Source organism: Odocoileus virginianus, chromosome 9, assembly GCF_023699985.2.
Source record: "Odocoileus virginianus isolate 20LAN1187 ecotype Illinois chromosome 9, Ovbor_1.2, whole genome shotgun sequence".
Classification (NCBI taxonomy): Eukaryota; Metazoa; Chordata; class Mammalia; order Artiodactyla; family Cervidae; genus Odocoileus; species Odocoileus virginianus.
In genome coordinates, this window is record NC_069682.1 from 4,925,359 (window position 1) to 4,944,413 (window position 19,055).

General features: G+C 42.2%; 1 non-coding gene across 1 annotated transcript; it reads right to left on the reverse strand.

Annotated features, from left to right (window-relative positions):
- Positions 1-329: 329 nt before the first annotated feature.
- Positions 330-401, reverse strand: TRNAS-GGA (transfer RNA serine (anticodon GGA)). The gene has a single exon. It is a non-coding gene; the product is annotated as a tRNA-Ser (tRNA).
- Between the last annotated feature and the right edge of the window lie 18,654 nt (positions 402-19,055).

Consider the following 19,055-nt stretch of genomic DNA (forward strand, 5'->3'; position numbering starts at 1 on the left):
AGCTGATTTATGGCCAGTTCAACTTTACTGGGTACCAGTGTGGCATATTGACCAATTATCTCTGCCAAGTCCTTTGTCCACATCTACTTCAGACCTCCCATCCTACTTGCCTTTTAAGCGCTTTTGAGACAGCATTCGCGAAAGCTGTGTAGCTGGAAGATACTGCAAGATACATTTGTCTCTTAAATCTTATAAATAAATAATAAAGTTGCTCAGTCGTGTCCAACTCTTCGTGACCCCATGGACTGAAGCCTACCAGACTCCTCAATCCATGGAATTTTCCAGGCCAGAGTACTGGAGTGGGTTGCCATTTCCTTCTTCAGGGGATCTTCCCAACCCAGGGATCGAACCCAGGTCTTCCGCATTCCAGGCAGACGCTTTACCATCTGAGCCACCAGGGAAGCCCATATTTCTTTGAGCCCCTTTTTGGGGCGGGGGGCAGGAATACTCGAGTGGTTTGCCATTCCCTTCTCCAGGAGATCTTCCCGACACAGGGATTGAACCCGGGTCTCCCGCATTGTAGGCAGACCCTTTATCTTCTGAAAGTGAAAGTGAAAGTTAAGTCGCTCAGTCGTGTCTGACTCTTTGGGACCCCATGAACTGCAGCCCACCAGGCTCCTCCATCCATGGGATTCTCCAGGCAAGAATACTGGAGTGGATTGCCATTTCCTTCTCCAGGGGATCTTCCTGACCCAGAGATCGAACCCAGGTCTCCTGCATTGCGGGCAAGCGCTTTAACCTCTGAGCCACCAGGGGACCCTTTGAGCTAGTCATAAATAGGCTACATCACTCACCTGCTCCTATATCCCAGAGAAAGATTATTCTTGGGATGTCCAGACCTGGGAGAAAGAGTCAGACTAAAATCTGTCACCTGCCTGAAGTATGTCAGTAATAACCCCAATTAACTTCAGTCTGGTTTTTCTCTCCTCTTGGAACCAGGAGCATATTGGGTGAGAAGGTTAATGCAGTGCCCTCTTATCTCCTCTGGGCAATTCTGCCCCCTTGGAATGGTTTTAAATCTCCTCCCTGGGAAGGAAGTGTTCTTTGCTGTAGTGATAAGGAGAAGGTAAAGAGGTCAATTGAGGGAGATTAGGATGCCTACTGACATCTCCCTGTGCTGCTCTGGGTTATGATGAATCTAGGAAGTGAGAGGCTGCAGTTAATTTTAGTTCTGAGCAACTCAGCCTCTAAGGGGTTCTTCTGATAGATGCAAGCAAATCTAAAGAACCTTGTTAAAAAGACTTCATCATGCATGTCAACGGACAGGATATGCACGTGATTTTTACACAGGAGGGAACTTAGTCCCAATTGGGCCCAAAAGAAAATCAGATTTCTCTATTTTTTGAAAAACTGTCATCGGGAAAGAAAATGTTTCCTTTGACTCTCTTAGGGTCTCTGGCTGGGTCTGTAAATTTAACTGATGAGAACAGATTAGCAGGAGAAAGCATATGAGTTCATGTAATATAAGTTTTCTGTGACCTGAGAGGCTTCATAAGGAAATGAAGACCAAGGGAAACAGTTGAACCTGTATATTTTAATGCTAAATCTGATGCAGTGTGGACAGTCAGGAGAAATATGATGGGTCAAAGAGTGTGAGGTAAGCAAAGTAAAGTGGGGGGACTTGGCAAGGACTGTGTGTATTCAGTCTTCACAGTATCTCTTTGTCGTTAGAGACAAAGATGCTTCTTGCCTCCAGGTAAGGTTTTATGACCTATTTTAGAAGTGAAGGGGAGAGGGAAGGTCAGAAATTCCCACTTTTGTTGTTTTCTTAAAAACACCTTCAGCTACAAATATGCCATGTGCTAAAGTGCCATAGTTTGGGGTAACACAGCCTGGGCCCCATCACTAGCTCATCTTCCATGCCAAAGAATAATTTTGCTCCATAAGTTAGTAAAAAAAGGAACAGGAAAATGGTAACAATTCCTTCCTAACATTTAATTTTATTATTATTATTATTTTTGGTGCTGAAACCAAGCAGGCCCCTATGGCATTCCAGGCAAGGAAGCCTTTCTGTCTCTTGTTTCTTGTCCAGCCTCCATGACCTTCCCTAAGTTCCAAAAGGCAGATTCAAAAGTTGTTAGAAGGGATGTTTCACAACAAACTGGATAATTCTTAAAGAGATGGGAATACCTAACGTACCTCCTGAAAAATCTGTTTGCAGGTCAAGAAACAACAGTTAGAACCAAACATGGAACAACAGACTGGTTCCAAATTTGGAAAGGAGTAAGTCAAGGCTGTATATTGTCACCCTGCTTATTTAACTTATATGCAGAGTGTATCATGCAAAATGCTGAGCTGGATGAAGTACAAGCTGGGACAAGGTTGCCTGGAGAAATATCAATACAATCAGATATGCAGAAGACAACACCCTTATGGCAGAAAGCAAAGAAGAACTAAAAAGCCCCTTGATAAACGAGAAAGAGGAGAGTGAAAAAGCCAGCTTAAAACTCAACATTCAAAAAAATTATGATCATGGCATCTGGTCCCATCAGTTCAGTTCAGTTCAGTCACTCAGTTGTGTCCTGCTCTTTGCGACCCTATGGACTACAGCACACCAAGCCTCCCTGTCCATCACCAACTCCTGGAGCTTACTCAAACTCATGTCCATCGAGTCAGTGATGCCATCAAACCATCTCATCCTCTGCCATCCCCTTTTCCTTCACCTTCAACCTTTCCCAGCATCAGGGTCTTTTCCAAAGAGTCAGTTCTTCACATCAGGTAGCCAAAGTATTTGAGTTTCAGCTTCAGCATTATTTATTCCAATGAATAATCAGGACTGATTTCCTTTAAGATGGACTGGTTTGACCTCCTTGCAGTCCAAGGGATTCTCAAGAGTCTTCTCCAACACCACAGTTCAAAAGCAGCTATTCTTCAGCACTCAGCTGAAGAATAGTCCAACTCTCACACCCATACATGACTACTGGAAAAAACAGCGTTGACTAGACAGACGTTTGTCAGCAAAGTAATGTCTCTGTTTTTTTAATATGTTGTCTAGGTTGGGTCATAGCTTTTCCTCCAAGGAGCAAGCATCTTTTGATCTCATGGATGCAGTAACCACCTGCAATGATTTTGGAGCCCAGAAAAATAAAGTCTGACACTGTTTCCACTGTTTCCCCATCTATTTACCATGAAGTGATGGGACCAAATGCCATGGTCTTAGTCTTCTGAATGTTGGGTTTTAAGCCAACTTTTTCACTCTCCTCTTTCACTTTCATCAAGAAGCTCTTTAGTTCTTCTTCACTTTCTGCCATAAGGGTGGTATCATCTGCATATCTGAGGTTATTGATATTTCTCCCAGCAATCTTAATTCCAGCTTGTGCTTCATCTAGCCCAGTGTTTCTCATGATGTATTTTGCATATAAGTTAAATAAGCAGGGTGACAATATACAACCTTGACGTACTCCTTTCCCAATTTGGAATGAGTCTGTTGCTCCATGTTCAGTTCTAACTTTTGCTTCCTGACCTGCATACAGATTTCTCAAGAGGCAGGTCAGGCGGTCTGGTATTTCCATCTCTTTCAGAATTTTCCACAGTTTACTGTGATCCACACAGTTAAAGGCTTTGGCAAAGTCAATAATGCAGAAGTAGATGTTATTCTGGAACTCTCTCACTTTTTGGCTCATCCAGCAGATGTTGGCAATTTGACCTCTGGTTCCTCTGCCTTTTCAAAATCCAGGTTGAACACATGGAAGTTCATGGTTCACGTATCGCTAAGCCTGGCTTAGAGAATTTTGAGCATTACTTTTCTAGTGTGTGAGATGAGTGCAATTGTGTGGTAGTTTGAGCATTCTTTGGCATTGCTTTTCTTTGGGATTGGAATGAAAACTGACCTTTTCCAGTCCTGTGACCACTGCTGAGCTTTTGAAATTTGCTGGCATATTGACTGGAGCACTTTCTCAGCACCGTTTTTAGGATTTGAAATAGCTCAACTGGAATTCCATCACCTCCACTAGTTTTGTTCATAGTGATGCTTCCAAAGGTCCACTTGACTTCACATTCCAGGATGTCTGGCTCTAGGTGAGTGATTTACCATTGTGATTATCTGGGTCATGAAGATCTTTTTTGTACAGTTCTTCTGTGTATTCTTGCCACCTCTTCTTAATATCTTCTGCTTCTTTTAGGTTTATACCATTTCTGTCCTTTATTGTACCCATCGTTGCATGCAATGTTCCCTTGGTATCTCTAATTTTCTTGAAGAGATCTCTAGTCTTTCCTGTTCTATTGTTTTACTCTATTTGTTTGCACTGATCACTGAGGAAGACTTTCTTATCTCTTCTTGCTATTCTTTGGAACTCTGCATTCAAATGTGTATATCTTTGCTTTTCTCCTTTGCTTTTTGCTTCTCTTCTTTTCACAGCTATTTGTAAGGCCTCCTCAGACAACTGATCACTTGTCCTATCACTTCATGGCAAATAGATTGGAAAACAATGGAAACAGTGACAGACTTTATTTTCTTGGGTTCCATTATCACTGCAGATGGTGACTGCAGCCATGAAATTAAAAGACACTTGCTCCTTGGAAGAAAAACTATGGCTAACCTAGATGGCATATTAAAAAGCAGAGACATTACTTTACCAACAAAGGTGTTTCTGGTCAAAGTTTTTCTAGTACTTGTGTATGGATATGAGGGTTGGACCATAAAGAAAGCTAAGTGTTGAAGAAGTGATGCTTTTGAACTGTGGTGTTGGAGAAAACTCTTGAGTGTCTCTTCAGCAAGGGGATCAAACCAGTCAATCCCAAAGCAAATTAGACCTGAATATTCACTGGAAGAACTGATGCTGAAACTGAAACTCCAATACGTTGGCCATGTGATGCAAAGAACTGACTCACTGGAGAAGACCCTGATGCTGGGAAGATTGAAAGCAGGAGGAGAAGGGGATGACAGAGAATGAGATTGTTGGATGGCATCACTGACTCGATGGACACAAGTTTGAGTAGGCTCTGGGAGTTGGTGTTGGACAGGGAATCCTAGGGTGCTGAAGTCCATGAGGTCACAAGGAGTTGAACACAACTGAGAGACTGAACATAGAAGTGATGTAGAGACAATGGAGGGGCAATCAGGAAGCAATAGTACAGCCTTAGGGCAGATCCTTCGTCCGTGCTCAAGGGATACGTATTACAATGTCTTCAAGTTCTGTAAGATGTCAGCATTCTTCATACCAGTGAAAGACCACATGAGGCTACATTAAAGAATCCAAGAAGCTCATCAAGAAGAATACCTGAGACCAGATTAGAGGTGAGGAGGCCCTGCACACACCCTAATCTTATCAACAACCCCACCCTTGAACCATTGCTATAAAATTCCTAGTCAAATCCTCCTGAATTGGGACACATAACAATTTTGTGGGGCAAGAGCCCACTGTATCCACATTAGCCAAGCAAAACAATAAAGCTGTTCTTTTGCATTTCACCCAAAACTCTGTCTCTAACTGGTGTGATTTGGCACATTTGCTCAGAGGCTGAGCATTTACAGTCAGTAGCAAAGCAATAATTCCCACAGGCCTTGAATGCTCATGATGTGCCAAAAAGTGTGGCAGGAACAGTGTGCAGTAAGAAGAATTCACATCTAGTTTCTGGGAAAACTTTCCTTAAAAAAACAGAAAAACAAAAAACCTTCCTGTGCTACTTGCATAAGGAGGAGGGAGCTCTTGGTTAGAACCTGAATGTTGGTCATGGGTTGGTGGTGACCTACTGCAGGGTCGGGGCACCGAGTGTGGCAGTGCATGGGACCTTTACAAGGAGGTCACTATTATCTTCATTACCTCCACCATAGTTTGGTCTCAGATCAAGCAACAGAGAGGGAACACAGCCTTGCCCATTGAGAGAAAATCAGATTACAAATTTACTGAGCATGGCCCCACCCAACAGAACAAGACCCAGTTTCCCCTTCAGTAAGTCTCTCCCATCAGGAAGCTTCCATAAGCCTCTTATCCTTCTCCATCAGAGGCCAGAAAGAATGAAAACCACAATCACAGAAAACTAATCAAACTGATCACTTGGACCACAGCCTTGTCTAGCTCAATGAAACTAGTAGGGCCACCCAAGACAGACTGGTCATGGTGGATAGTTCTGACAAAACATAATCCGCTGGAGAAGGCAATGGCAAACCACTTCAGTATTCTTGCCTTGAAAATCCCATGAACACTATGAAAAGGAAAATGATATGACACTGGAAAATGAAATCTTCAGGTCAGAAGGTACCCAATATGCTACTGGAGAAGAGTGGAGAAATAACACCAGAAAGAATGCAGAAATGGAGCCAAAGCAAAAACAACACCCAGTTATGGATGTAACTTTTGATAGAAGTAAAGTCCTATGGTGTAAAGAAAAATATTGTATATGAAAATAGAATATTAGGTCCATGAATCAAGGTAAATTAGAAGAGGTCAAACAGGAGAGGGTAATACTGAGCATTGAGGAATCAATGAGCTGAAATGGACTGGAATGGGTGAATTTAACACAGATGACCATTGTATCTACTACTATGCACAAGAATCCCCAAGAAGAAATGGAGTAGGCTTCATAGTCAAAAAAGAGTCTGAAATGCAGTACTTGGGTGCAATCTCAAAACTAATAGAATGATCTCTATTTGTTTCCAAGGCAAACCGTTCAATATCACAGTAATCCAACCCAATGCCCCAACCAGTAGTGCTGAAGAAGCTGAAGTTGAACAGTTCTATGAAGACCTACAAGACCTTTTAGAACTAGCACTGAATAAGATGTGCTTTTCATTATAAGGGACTGGAATGAAAAGTAGAAAATCAAGAGATACCTGGAGTAACCAGCAAATTTGGCCTTGGAGTACAGAATGAAGTAGGGCAAAGGCTAATAGAGTTTTGCCAAGAGAACGCACTGGTCATAGCAACCACCCTCTTCCAACAACACAAGAGAAGGCTACACATGGACATCACCAGATGGCCAATACCAAAATCATGTTGCAGCCAAAGTTGGAGAAGCACTATACAGTCAGCAGAAACAAGACCAGGAGCTGACTGTGTGGGCTCAGATCATAAACTCTTTATTGCAACTTTCAGACTTAAGTTGAAAAAAATAGGGAAAACCCCTAGGCCATTGAGGTATGATCTAAATCAAATCACTTATGATTATACAGTGGAAGTGACAAATCAATTCAAGGGATTAGATCTGATAGAGAGCCTTAAGAACTATGTATGTTGTATGGACATCGTTCATGACATTGTACAGGATGCAGTGATCAAGACCATCCCCAAGAAAAAGAAATGCAAAAAGGTAAACAACTGCCTAAGGAAGTCTCACAAATAGCTGAGAATAGAAGAGAAGTGAAAGGTAAAGGAGAAAAGGAAATATACACCCATATGAACCCAGAGTTCCAAAGAATAGCAAGGAGGGATAAGAAAGAGTTCCTCAGTGATCAATGCAAAGAAATAGAGGAAAACAATAGAATAGGAAAGACAGATATCCCTTCAAGAAAATTAGTGATACCAAGGGAATACTTCATGAAAAGATTGGCACAATAAAGGATAGAAATGGTATGAACCTAAGAGAAGCAGAAGATATTAAGAAAAAGTGACAAGAATACACAGAAGAACTGTACAAAAAAGATTTTCATGACCCAGATAACCATAATGGTGTGATCACTCACCTAGAGCCAGACATCCTGGAATACAAAGTCAAGTAGGCATTAGGAAGCATCACTATGAACAAAGCTAGTGGAAGTGATGAAATTCCAGTTGAGCTATTTCAAATCCTAAAAGATGATGCTGTGAAAGTGCTACACTCAATATACCAGCAAATTTGGAAAACTCAGCAGTGGCCACATGACTGGAAAATGTCTGTTTTCATTCCAGTCCCAAAGAAATGAAATGCCTAAGAATGTTCAGACTACTGCACAATTGCACTCATCTCACACACTAGGAAAGTAATGCTCAAAATTCTTCAAGCCAGACTTCAACAGTATGTGATCTGTGAACTTCCATGTGTTCAAGCTGGATTTTAAAAAGCCATAGGAATCAGAGATCAAATTAGAAACATCCATTGGATTATCAAAAAGCAAGATAGTTCCAGAATAACATCTACTTCTGCTTTATTGAGTACACAAAAACTGTTGACTGTGTGGATCACAACAAATTGTGGAAAATTCTTAAAGAGATGGGAATGCTGGACCACCTGACCTGCCTCCTGAGAAATCTGTATGCAGGTCAAAAGCTACAGTTAGAACTGGACATGGAACAACAGACTGGTTCTAAATAGGGAAGGGAGTAAATCAAGGTTGTATATTGTCACCCTGCTTATTTAACTTATATACAGAGTACATCATGAGAAATGCTGGGCTTGATGAAACACTGGCTGGAATCAAGATTGCTTGGAGAAATAGCAATAACCTCAGATATGCAGATGACACCACCCTTAGGGTAGAAAGTGAAGGAAGAAGAACATCTTGATGAAAGTGAAAGTGGAGAGTAAAAAAGTTGGCTTAAAACTCAACATTCAGAAAACTAAGATCATGGCTTCTGGTCCCATCACTTCATGGCAAATAGATTGGGAAACAGTGGATACAGTGACAGACTTAAATTTTTAGGCTCCAAAATCATTGCAGATGGTGACTGCATCCATGAAATTAAAAGATGCTTGCTCCTGGAGGAAAAGCTATGACCAACCTACACAGCCTTTTAAAAAAGCAGAAACATTACTTTGCCAACACAGTTCCATCTAGTCAAAGCTATGGTTTTTTTCAGTAGTTATCTATGGATGTAAGGGCTGGACTATAAAGGAAGCTGAGTGCACAAGAATATGCTCTTGAAAAGTTTTGGTTTTGGAGAAGACTCTTGAGAGTTGCTTGGACTGCAAGGGTATCCAACCACCCAATCCTAAAGGAAATCAGTCATGAATATTCATGGGAATGACTGATGCTGAAGCTGAAACGCCAATACTTTGGCCACTGATATGAAGGATTGACTCACTGGAAAAACCCTAATTCTGGGAAAGATTGAAGGGAGGAGGAGAAGGGGATGACAGAGTATGAGATGGTTGGATGGCATCACGGAATCAATGCACATGAGTTTGAGTAGACTCTGAGAGTTGTGATGGACAGGGAAGCCTGGGGTGCTGCAGTCCATGGAGTCAGAAAGGATCGGACAGGACTGAGTGACTGAACTGACAGTCTGATCTCTTGGCTCTTCTACATCTTTCCTCTACCTTCTCTGATCTCTTTTCTGTATTTCTCTGCATTGTTTAGAATGTTGCCTGACCTATTAAAGCCTATCTTCCTCAGCTCCCACTGTAAGCTGATAATTCAGTGTTACCCCACGAAAGAGAGATGCTCCCTTGTAGTTTATTTGGTAAAGAGTCTGTGTGCAATGCAGCAGACCCAGGTTCTATCCCTGGGTTGTGAAGATCCCCTGGAGAAGGAAATGACAACCTATTCCAGCATTCTTGCCTGGAGAATACCATGTTCAGAAGATCCTGGCAGGCTACAGTCCAGGGGGTTGCAAGAGTTGGAGATGACTTAGCGAGTAAGTCACCACCACAAAAGAGAACTAGGCATGGTTTTCTTAACATAAGAGAAGCCAGTTTTGGCCTAAGCCATTTTGTGATCTAAGGCTGGGCACATATTTGCCCTTGAACAGATCCCAATAATTAATGATCTTAAGGGATCAATGTTATCAGGCAAGTGAAGTAACAATAGCAAAAGTAGTTACCAGTTGTAAAGACTCCCAGCTCCCTTTCCATGGTAAGGATTAGCATGAAGCACTCAACCACCAGATCAGCTGGAACCTCAAGGATGCTGATGTTGACCTTTTCTGACTCCCCTGACTTCAATCGATTAAAGCTTAGACCAGCCAAACTTCTTTACGTGTATGCACGTACCTTTAGCTTAAAATGTACCCCATGTACCCCAATTTTGCTATTCAGGGAGACACTACTTGTGAAAGTTCCCCAGTGTACTTCTTACTTGCTGCAAGAAATAAATCCTTCCTTCTCCTGATCTTTGACTTGGTTGTGTCCTTTATCTTGACACCCACAAGGAGGTGAGCCCAGTTTTTTGGTTTACAGCATCACCATGCTCTCTGCTTCAGTAGGTTTCCAAAATAATGGGGTAGAATATAAAGAGTGAATGACTGACTGAATGAATGGATGAATGAGTAAATGAATAACATGGGCTTGTGAAATGGTGCGTCTCCTGCCATATTGATAAACAAGGATGCCACAGCCATCAGGGATACCAGCCCTCCAGGTGTGAATTTCTGAGCCCAGGAAGAACAGTGCTTGCTCTCTGGTATCCATTGAGCTGCTGCTGCTCCTCATGGTGGACAAGGAACTGAGGATGTGAAAAGTCAAATCTGAGATACACATGAAAGCAATGATTTCAGTGAGCCCAGACTCTTGCATCTTTCCATACACAGAAAATTGCTGAATTCCTTACCTTGAGATATCTTGTTTTCCTTAACTAACAATCATCTTTTGATGTTCAGACTACTTGCCCCCTTTTGCAAGTGTCTGTATAACTTGACTCCCCTCTGCCTCCTCAGAACAGTTCTCTCAGGGTATTTGAGATGCTGTCACTTGGACCTGAAGTCCTAAAAATTCCCACCAAATAAAACATAACTCTCAACTTCTAGGTTGTGACTACATTTTAAGTTGACAGGCTCACTGTCTCTGCAGCCAACTCCCACCAAATAAAAGTAATTAAGGAAATTCCATTTACCCTCAGTGTGGTGGTCTTCTCAGCTTGATTTAGTTCCAGGCTTCTCCAAGAATGATGGGAACCAGGACCATGCCATTCATTAGGCTGGCAAATTTTCAGATTATTGGATTCCTAGGAAACTATAGGTCTCCTTTCTCCAGAATCTCCCTGCACTGCACCCCCCCACCACCTGACTGTGGGATAGAAGTTAATTCTAGACCAGTGTGACTCAATAGAAGACTAATGTGAACATATATGAGTTTACATTTCTAGTGGCCACTTTTAAACCAAGAAACAATTAACAGTGTATTGAAGGTTGAATAGTGTCCAGTCTGAAAAAAAAAAGTTGGAGGTACTTAACACCTAGTACCTCAGAATGTGACATTATTTGGAGATGGGGCCTTTACAGAGGTGATCAGGTTAAAATGAGGTCATTGAGGTGGGCCCTAGACATGGCTGAGTGACTGAGCACAATGCAGGATTACTGTCAGCCGTATCATGAAAAAGGCCATGTTGCCAACAGATAGACATGCGTAGTAGGAAGAGGATGTGAGGAAACCTAGGGAGAAGACAGTTGTCTGCAAGTCAAGCAGAAAGGCCTGGACAGACTTTTCCTTCACAGCCTCCAAAGGAACCAATCCTGCTGACACCTTGATCTTGGACTTCTAGCCTCTAGAATTGTAAGGTAATCTATCTCTGTTGTCAAAACTGCTCAGTCTGTGGTCCTTTGTAAATGACAACTCTAGCAAACTCACATGCAGTGGAAACAGTTGCTTAATAACATATTTTATTCCACTGCATAAATCAAAGTCTTCCCTGATGTTTCAGTGGGTAAAGTAATCCTCCTGCAATGCAGGAGACACAGTTTCGATCCCTAGGTTAGGAAGATCCCCTGGAGGAAGAAATGGCAACCCACTCCAGTATTCTTGCCTGAAAAATCCCATGGATGGAGGAGCCTGAAAGTTTACAGTCCAAAGTGTTGCAAAAAGTTGGACATGACTCTGTGATTAAGCACATACACACCATATGTCAAAGTATTATTATCATTCCACTTGTAATTAACATAAAGACATTTTACATTCTTCCAAATCTAGTACGCATCTGACACAACACATCTCCATTTGGATTTACCCATTTCAAGTGTCCAGGAACCACATGTGACTCACGGGTCCCACAGCACACAGTAAGCTAAGCCTGGTGGTAAGAGAGAGTCCTCTGCCCCATCCCCCTAAGCTGAGTGGGAGCAGACTGCCACTCCACAATGCTGTCTTTGGAGACAAGTAGAATCAGGGACTTTAACTTCATGTCTGAAGATGCTACCAAACTCAGCTTTGACTGCTCACTGCTTGAATACCAGTTCTCAAGAGATGAATGCCAGTAGGAACAGAGGGGCCTGAAACCTGGGGAGAAGACAGACTCATGTTCAAAACCAACTCTGAAGATTCTGCTCAACCATGAAAAATCTTAAAGAGTGCATCGTTTGGGGGTAGGGTCAGAGTCTTTGCTATCTTCCACGGTGGGCAGGCTGTCTTCCGCTGTAAGTTCCCTACATTTGAACCTTCAAGTTGCAAGTTTTGATGTTTCAAAGGTATGAATGTGCATTCAGATGTCCAATCACATGAATTAGTTCACGTGTCTGGAGTACATTGTCATGTGCATGCATTCTTTACAAGTGGTTTTGCTTTTGTGTACTTTACTATGTAGATAACAGTAGGACAGTTTCTTTATTTCAAGCCCAGGGGATCCAAAAGCTGTATTGATGTAGCTGGTACTTCTAAGAAGTGCCAAGTGATAATGATGATCTTGGTGAGCAACATCAGATGCTTACTAGTCAAGACCTGGTGGAACTAGAAATCCAGAGAAAGGACAAAAAGAGACAAGAGGAAGAAGAAGTAACTGAAGAACTGAAGAGATTCGTGGCACAGGAAGAGGCAAGGGGATTTTCTTTATTCGAGGAGGCACTGTTCATTTTTGAAGCATAAGACCCAAACAGAGTACATGGCACATGAAGTTTGGAGCAGCCATTCAGAAGGCAATCCAGTGCTACCATGGCATCTATGACCAGGAAAACAAAACAAAACAAAACAAAACAGAGCTCGTACCCAGATATCACTGGATCATTTTCTCAAGAGGGTGGGCAGAACTGAATCCAGAAAGGAACCAGAACCCATGCCATCAGCCTCAGACTTGAGTGAAGCTGCAGCTCGCCCTCAGCCTCCAACTGCTGACGGTCTTTAGCTTTACCATCTCCAGCCTTCTCTCCCTCCTCCAGTCAGCAGCCTGTTCACTTGTTATCAGCCCTTGTATGACAGCTTTTCAAGGTACTGTTCTGTAAGGTTAAAAACATTTTTTAAAAAAATTTTTTGCTTGTTATATATTCTTGTGTGAAAAGTATTACAAAGCTATCACAGTACAGTACTCTATAGCTGATTGTGTGAGTTGAGTACCTATGCTAACTTTGTTAGACTTAAAGAACAAATTGGACTCAGGGATGCACTCTTGAAATGGGATTCCTTCAGATGTAGGGGGCTTACTGTAAATGGTTGGTGGCTCCAGAAATCTTGGGCCTTAGTTCCTGCAGAAGAACTCAAAGATATCAACATTTTGCTCTGCATATTCCTTGAGGAGGAACCAGGCCCTTGCCTGAGGGCTGCACTATTATTTCTTGACTGCTCCTCCCTTTGTTTCCGTGAGCCTCCCTTCTCTGATTAGCAACTCTTTGAATCTGCCCTTTGGAACAGATTCAACGTTTGGAAGGTCACGGAGACTGAATGAAGCATATTTCCTGCAAACAGGAAATGAAGGATTTGTACCTGGGAGGGACCCACAGGGTCCTTCTTCGTTTCAAGGATGGCAAACTAAATATATATATATATATATATATATATATATATATATATATTTCATTTTTTCCATTAGCATGGTTCTGTTTTACAAGGATACATGTATTTTAAAATTGAGCAATGGGGTGCATTTCCTACTTGGGCAAATTGGTCAATTCTGTGTTAATACTTTAAGCATACAAATGCAGACTGCATAAGTCATTTACCATAGAAACAGAGAAAAAGCCCATCTTCCACCAACTTAAAATAAAACAGTCTCTATATAAATATGCACAACCATATGACACACGATTTCTGGGGCACAGCACTACATTTTATTTCCTCTAAAAATGTCAATACAGTCAACAGAGCACTGTTGGGAAGCGTGGCTCCCTCCTTTTTGGGCTGGGCTCAGGCTGGTTGGCCAGTGTCTTATCCTTGGGCCAACCCATCATCTCTCACTTTTCTGTTTGTTGAATGATGGTGGTAGAAAGGAGCAAAGTGCAAAGACATTCCTAATATTCGTCATCTACTTACTTTCTATATCTTAGAAACAAACACTGACAAATTTATATTGATATTGCTGATTTTGTCCAATGCTTTTCCAGGAAAAATAAGCATTAGATAGGATGTGATATTATGATTTGTAGTAAGAAATATATCTGGGACTTCCGTGGTGGTCTAGTGGTTAAGATTCTGTGCTTCCAATGCAGGCAGGCAGGTTGGGTCCTTGGTTAGGAAACTAAGATCCCACATGTGGCATAGCCAATAAATAAAAAAGATATATATATATATAATCTCTATATATAATATATATATATATATATATATATATATATATATAGAGAGAGAGAGAGAGAGAGAGAGAGAATCTGAGTTGAATTTATATATATATATATACATATATTTATATTTGTGTATATATAATGTATTTATGTATACGCTGCTATGTTGCTTCAATCGTGTCTGACTCTGTGCGACCCCACGGACGGCAGCCCACCAGGCTCCCCCGCCCCTGGGATTCACCAGGCAAGAATACTGGAGTGGGTTGCCATTTCCTTCTCCAAAGCAGGAAAGTGAAAAGTGAAAGTAAAGTCTCCCAGTCGTGTCTGACTCTTAGCGACCCCATGGACTGCAGCCTACCAGGCTCCTCCATCCATGGGGTTTTCCAGGCAAGAGTACTGGAGTGGGTTCCCATTGCCTTCTCCATTTATGTGTGTGTGTGTGTGTGTGTGTGTGTGTGTGTGTGTGTGTGTATGAGCTATTAAAACCCTTACAACTTCCTGAGTGATGAGAGTGATAAGATGTTTTTTGTTATATTAGTGAAGGTGACTTTTGAGCCAAATTTAAGGGTGGGGACTGGTTGCCAGTAAAGTCACCCAGGTGATGATAGGGTTGGAACTTTCCATTTCATTGCTAGACCTCCAGAGAAGATGGAGAGGCTGGAAGTTGAATCAGTAGCCAATGACCAATTAGTTCATCAATCATGCTTTTGTAATAAAGGCCACATTAAAAACCCCAAAACGAGAGGTTTGGAGAGCTTTCAGGCTGAAGGCCAGGACACCTCCAAGTGCTACTATAATGGGTCCTAAATTCCAGATCAGAGGCTCCTTTGTTTGGGACTTCACTTTGTGTATCTCTTCAACTGGCTGTTGAACATACCTTTTAATATAAACCAGTAATCTACTGAGCAAACAGGTTTCCTGAGTTCTGTGAGTCTTTCCAGCAAATAATTGCATTTAAGGAGGGGGTGGTGGGACCCTCTGATTTTCAGTTGGTTGCTCAACACCACAGGTAACAACCTGATTTGTGATTGGAATCTAAAGTTGCAGGGGGTTGGGGACAGGCTCGGACTGAGTCCTTAGCCTATGGAATCTAATGCCATCTGCAGGTAGATAGTGTCAGAATTAAGTTGAATTGTAGGATACCCAGCTAGTGTCATGGAATTTCCTGGTGATTTAGAGAACCACCCTTGCTCCAGCTTCCCCCAACACACACACATGGACATTAGAATTGGTATCATATTCCTTATGAAAAACTGGCAAAAATTACTAAGAAATAACAGTGTTCTCCATGTTTTCATATAGCAGGGGAGAGAAAGTTAAGTCTCATGTAATTGTCAGAGAAAGAGGGGAATCCTAAGACTGTGTTGGGGCTTCAAAGGTGGCACAGTGGTAAAGAATCCATCTGCCAGTGCAGTAGATTCAGGAGATGCGGGTTTGACCTGGGTTGGGAAAATCCCTGGAAGAGGAAATGGCAACCCACTCTAGGATTCTTGCCTGGGAAATACCATGGACAGAGGAGCCTTGAGGCTCTAGTCCATGGGGTCACAAAGAGTCGGACACAACTAAGTGACTGAATACACACACACACACACCTCAAAAATAAAGAAAGAAAGAAATACTCTCAATTTTACAAATAGCGGGTACACATGCTTGGTTATGTTAAATAAAAAACAAATCACGACTTAGTAGCAGGAGACTTTTTTCTAAAGGATTATTGCCAGAGGGAGAAGGAGCATTGTAATAGGAAGAATGCTCTGTCCATAGATCTGTGAGCATCTCAAGGGTTAAGCAAAAAGGTCTTTTCTTTTACAAGCACACTTAGTTTTACTGCACTTTTCTTTATTGGGCTTCACAGATAGAACATTTTTTACAAATTGAAAGTTTGTGGCAAGTCTATCTGCACCATTTTTCCAAGAGCATTTTTTAAATTAAGGGCTACGCTATACAATTTTTTTTTTTGAGACATGTGCTATTGCACACTTAATAGACTACAGTATAGTGTGAACACAGATTTTATTTACCATGGGAAGCCAGTGCATATAAAGCATGTGACTCTGTTTATTGTGATATCTGCTGTATTTAGGTGGTTTAGAAATATCTCCGAGGTTTGCCAGTGTAGAGATCAGTGAACACAGCTCCATAGAACCTAGAGTGAGGGGATGGGGAGAAGGGGAGTATGGTAGGATAAGACAATCTATCATGCTTGTGGGAAGCATTCCATCATTAACCATTAACTGTTCCCATCTGGAGGGGGTTTCAGTACCTGAAAAATAGCTCTAAGACGTTGTTTGTATCCACTGATGGGGAAATAAGACCTTGCCCCAAGGCTGCTCTTGACTGTTTCTCCATGTTCTCTCATCCCTTCCCTTTCCCAATTGACCACCATTTTGAATCTGCCTATTGGAACTTGTTATGCCTGATGTCCGAATCCCCGAGCGGGAAGAGAGAAGGCCTCCAAGACAATGCAACTCGCAAAAAGGGAAGTTTATTGCTGACTCGAGTCAGGGATCCTGCTGCATCCAACGCAGTGGTGCGGGGTCAGAGAGCCCCGAGCCCAAGCTGTTACACAAATTTATAGGGTGAGCCTAAGCAGTTGGTGGCTGGCTTAAGCGGATTGGTTACATGTTTGCAAAGCAAATTTATTGGTCCAAACTTTCGCGGGCTTTTTTCAAACTTGGGCGTTCGCGGGCTTTTCAGCTTTCCCCTGATAGATTCCCTTTTTCTTACTGGGCGCATACTGATTGGCTGGCTCCAGGTGGCCTGATGGGGGTAGGGAATCTTACCATTTCAGGGGAAACTGAAACTTAGGTCTGGGCCGCCTGTCATGGCGTTAGCCCTGGCAGCCTCACATTCCCCCCGTCTTTGTTTCTATGGAAGGCCCAATCATGGGTCTTCTATATCTTCTGTGGGGACAGTCGAATACTGAGATCTGAGTAACATTAGGTGGACGGACAGGCAGTGTGTTTTCCCTAACAACTCCTCCTTGAGAAACTTCATACTCAAGATGCTTTTTGGGAATTGGGGCTGAGGTCTCTTTCTTCTGTAACTTCTTCCTGCTGTGCCTGGGCGTAAGCCTGCCTAGCAGAGCAGAAGTCTCTCTATACCTGACCTAAGTTGGGGTGTTTTATATCTGAAACCAGCTTTTACTCTTGTAATAACAGCAACTTAGTTTGAAACTGTTGGCGCCTCTCAGAGATAAAATAGACATGGGCCAAACAGGACCTAACAGGATGGTCATCACTGGTCTCCAGAAACTGGAGGCAACATTTGGGGTGATTGGCTGGTGGTCAAGCAACAGAGCTGTGTTCTAGGAATCTTGTGTTTAGTCTGAAGTTACCATCTTCCACCTGGGTGGGGGCTCCAGTTCTGTAGAAGAACTTAAAAGACATTGTTATGCATATTTCTTTGAGTAGAAACCAGGACCCGTCTCAAGGCTGTACCACCATTTGATTGTTTCCCCTCTGCTTCTATATTTCCTCCCTTCCCTGATTAGCAATTGTTTGAATCTACCCTTTGGAACTCAGGGAAGGTCAAGGAGGCTGAATAAAGCCTATATCCTACAGTACAGCAGATCTGTACTCCAGAGTCCCCACCCCACAGAGTTCTGCTCAGTTTTCATTTAGGGAACAGGGCAAATATGACTGTGATAATTTCTTGTCAAAATGGGGCATAGGACTGCCTCAGCTTGGAGAAGAGACACTGAATTGGAAGTATTCCTGAGTTCCAAGTCCTAGATCTGAGCCTTGTATGATTAAAATCTCAATCCCTTGGTCTGCCGTTTTGTTGTAACATACCCAGTTAGTAGTAGCTGGAGGAGGGATAACTAGAGTTTTAATAGACAAAGTAAATCTCTTTCTTTTAGAAGAATAGGCCTGAAACCCAGTCTGGACCTGGCACTTCAGGGAGACTTGTAGCCAGGTGGCCAGTTGCCTAGTTTTATAAAAAGTAAGGTAGAAGTTACTAGCTTCCAGCAGACATTGTTTTGAGAATGGTGGCATCTAAGCCTGACACGACTCAGAAAACTCAACTGTTTAGCAATATAATGTCTAATCTGAAATTACACCCATAGTAACACCTGGTTATTTCCCAGGATGTCTGAACCATAGCTGAGTACTCTATTTTGACTTTTAATTGTAAAATTTTTCCTTAATAGCCAAAACAGGATGGCACCATTAATGATGTGAGTGTTTCTCTAGGTATGAGAAGATGCAAGAATTGGAACTCATAAAATCTCCTGAAAAGATCTAACTATCTGAAGGCCTGTTCTGCCAGTTTTTCCCAGAGCACGGAATGCCTTATTCCTGATCTTCACCCTGAACTCCTTTCAGGGCTGTTGAAAGTCAGCAGTTGCAGTGGCCATGATATAATCTCTGTAGATGTAGATGGCAAGTGTCAATCTTCAGTTGGCAGAGCCTCTTTTTGCTCATAAACTTGACCACGACTTTGAGGGGGGCATTTCATGACCATTTTATCCCATGGTGCTGAGAATGTCCATTCTCAGGTTTGGCAAAGATTTTGTTGACCAGCCACTCAATGTGCTTACTGGACTAGGCCATAAAACAGTATCCAAAATTCTCTGGACCACCTGTCTTACTAGCCTCTTGGTCCAGGAAAACATTCCCTCTTGTTGCTTTTTCTCATATCTAGAGTTACACTGTCATCATCATCGATCTCATAAGGAACTATATATTATTCTATCAGAGGCCTCAGTCACACATTTGGTACTGTAAGAAATAGCAATTTTGTAAAACAGGTGAAATACAAAGAACATAGCCAGCAGTACTA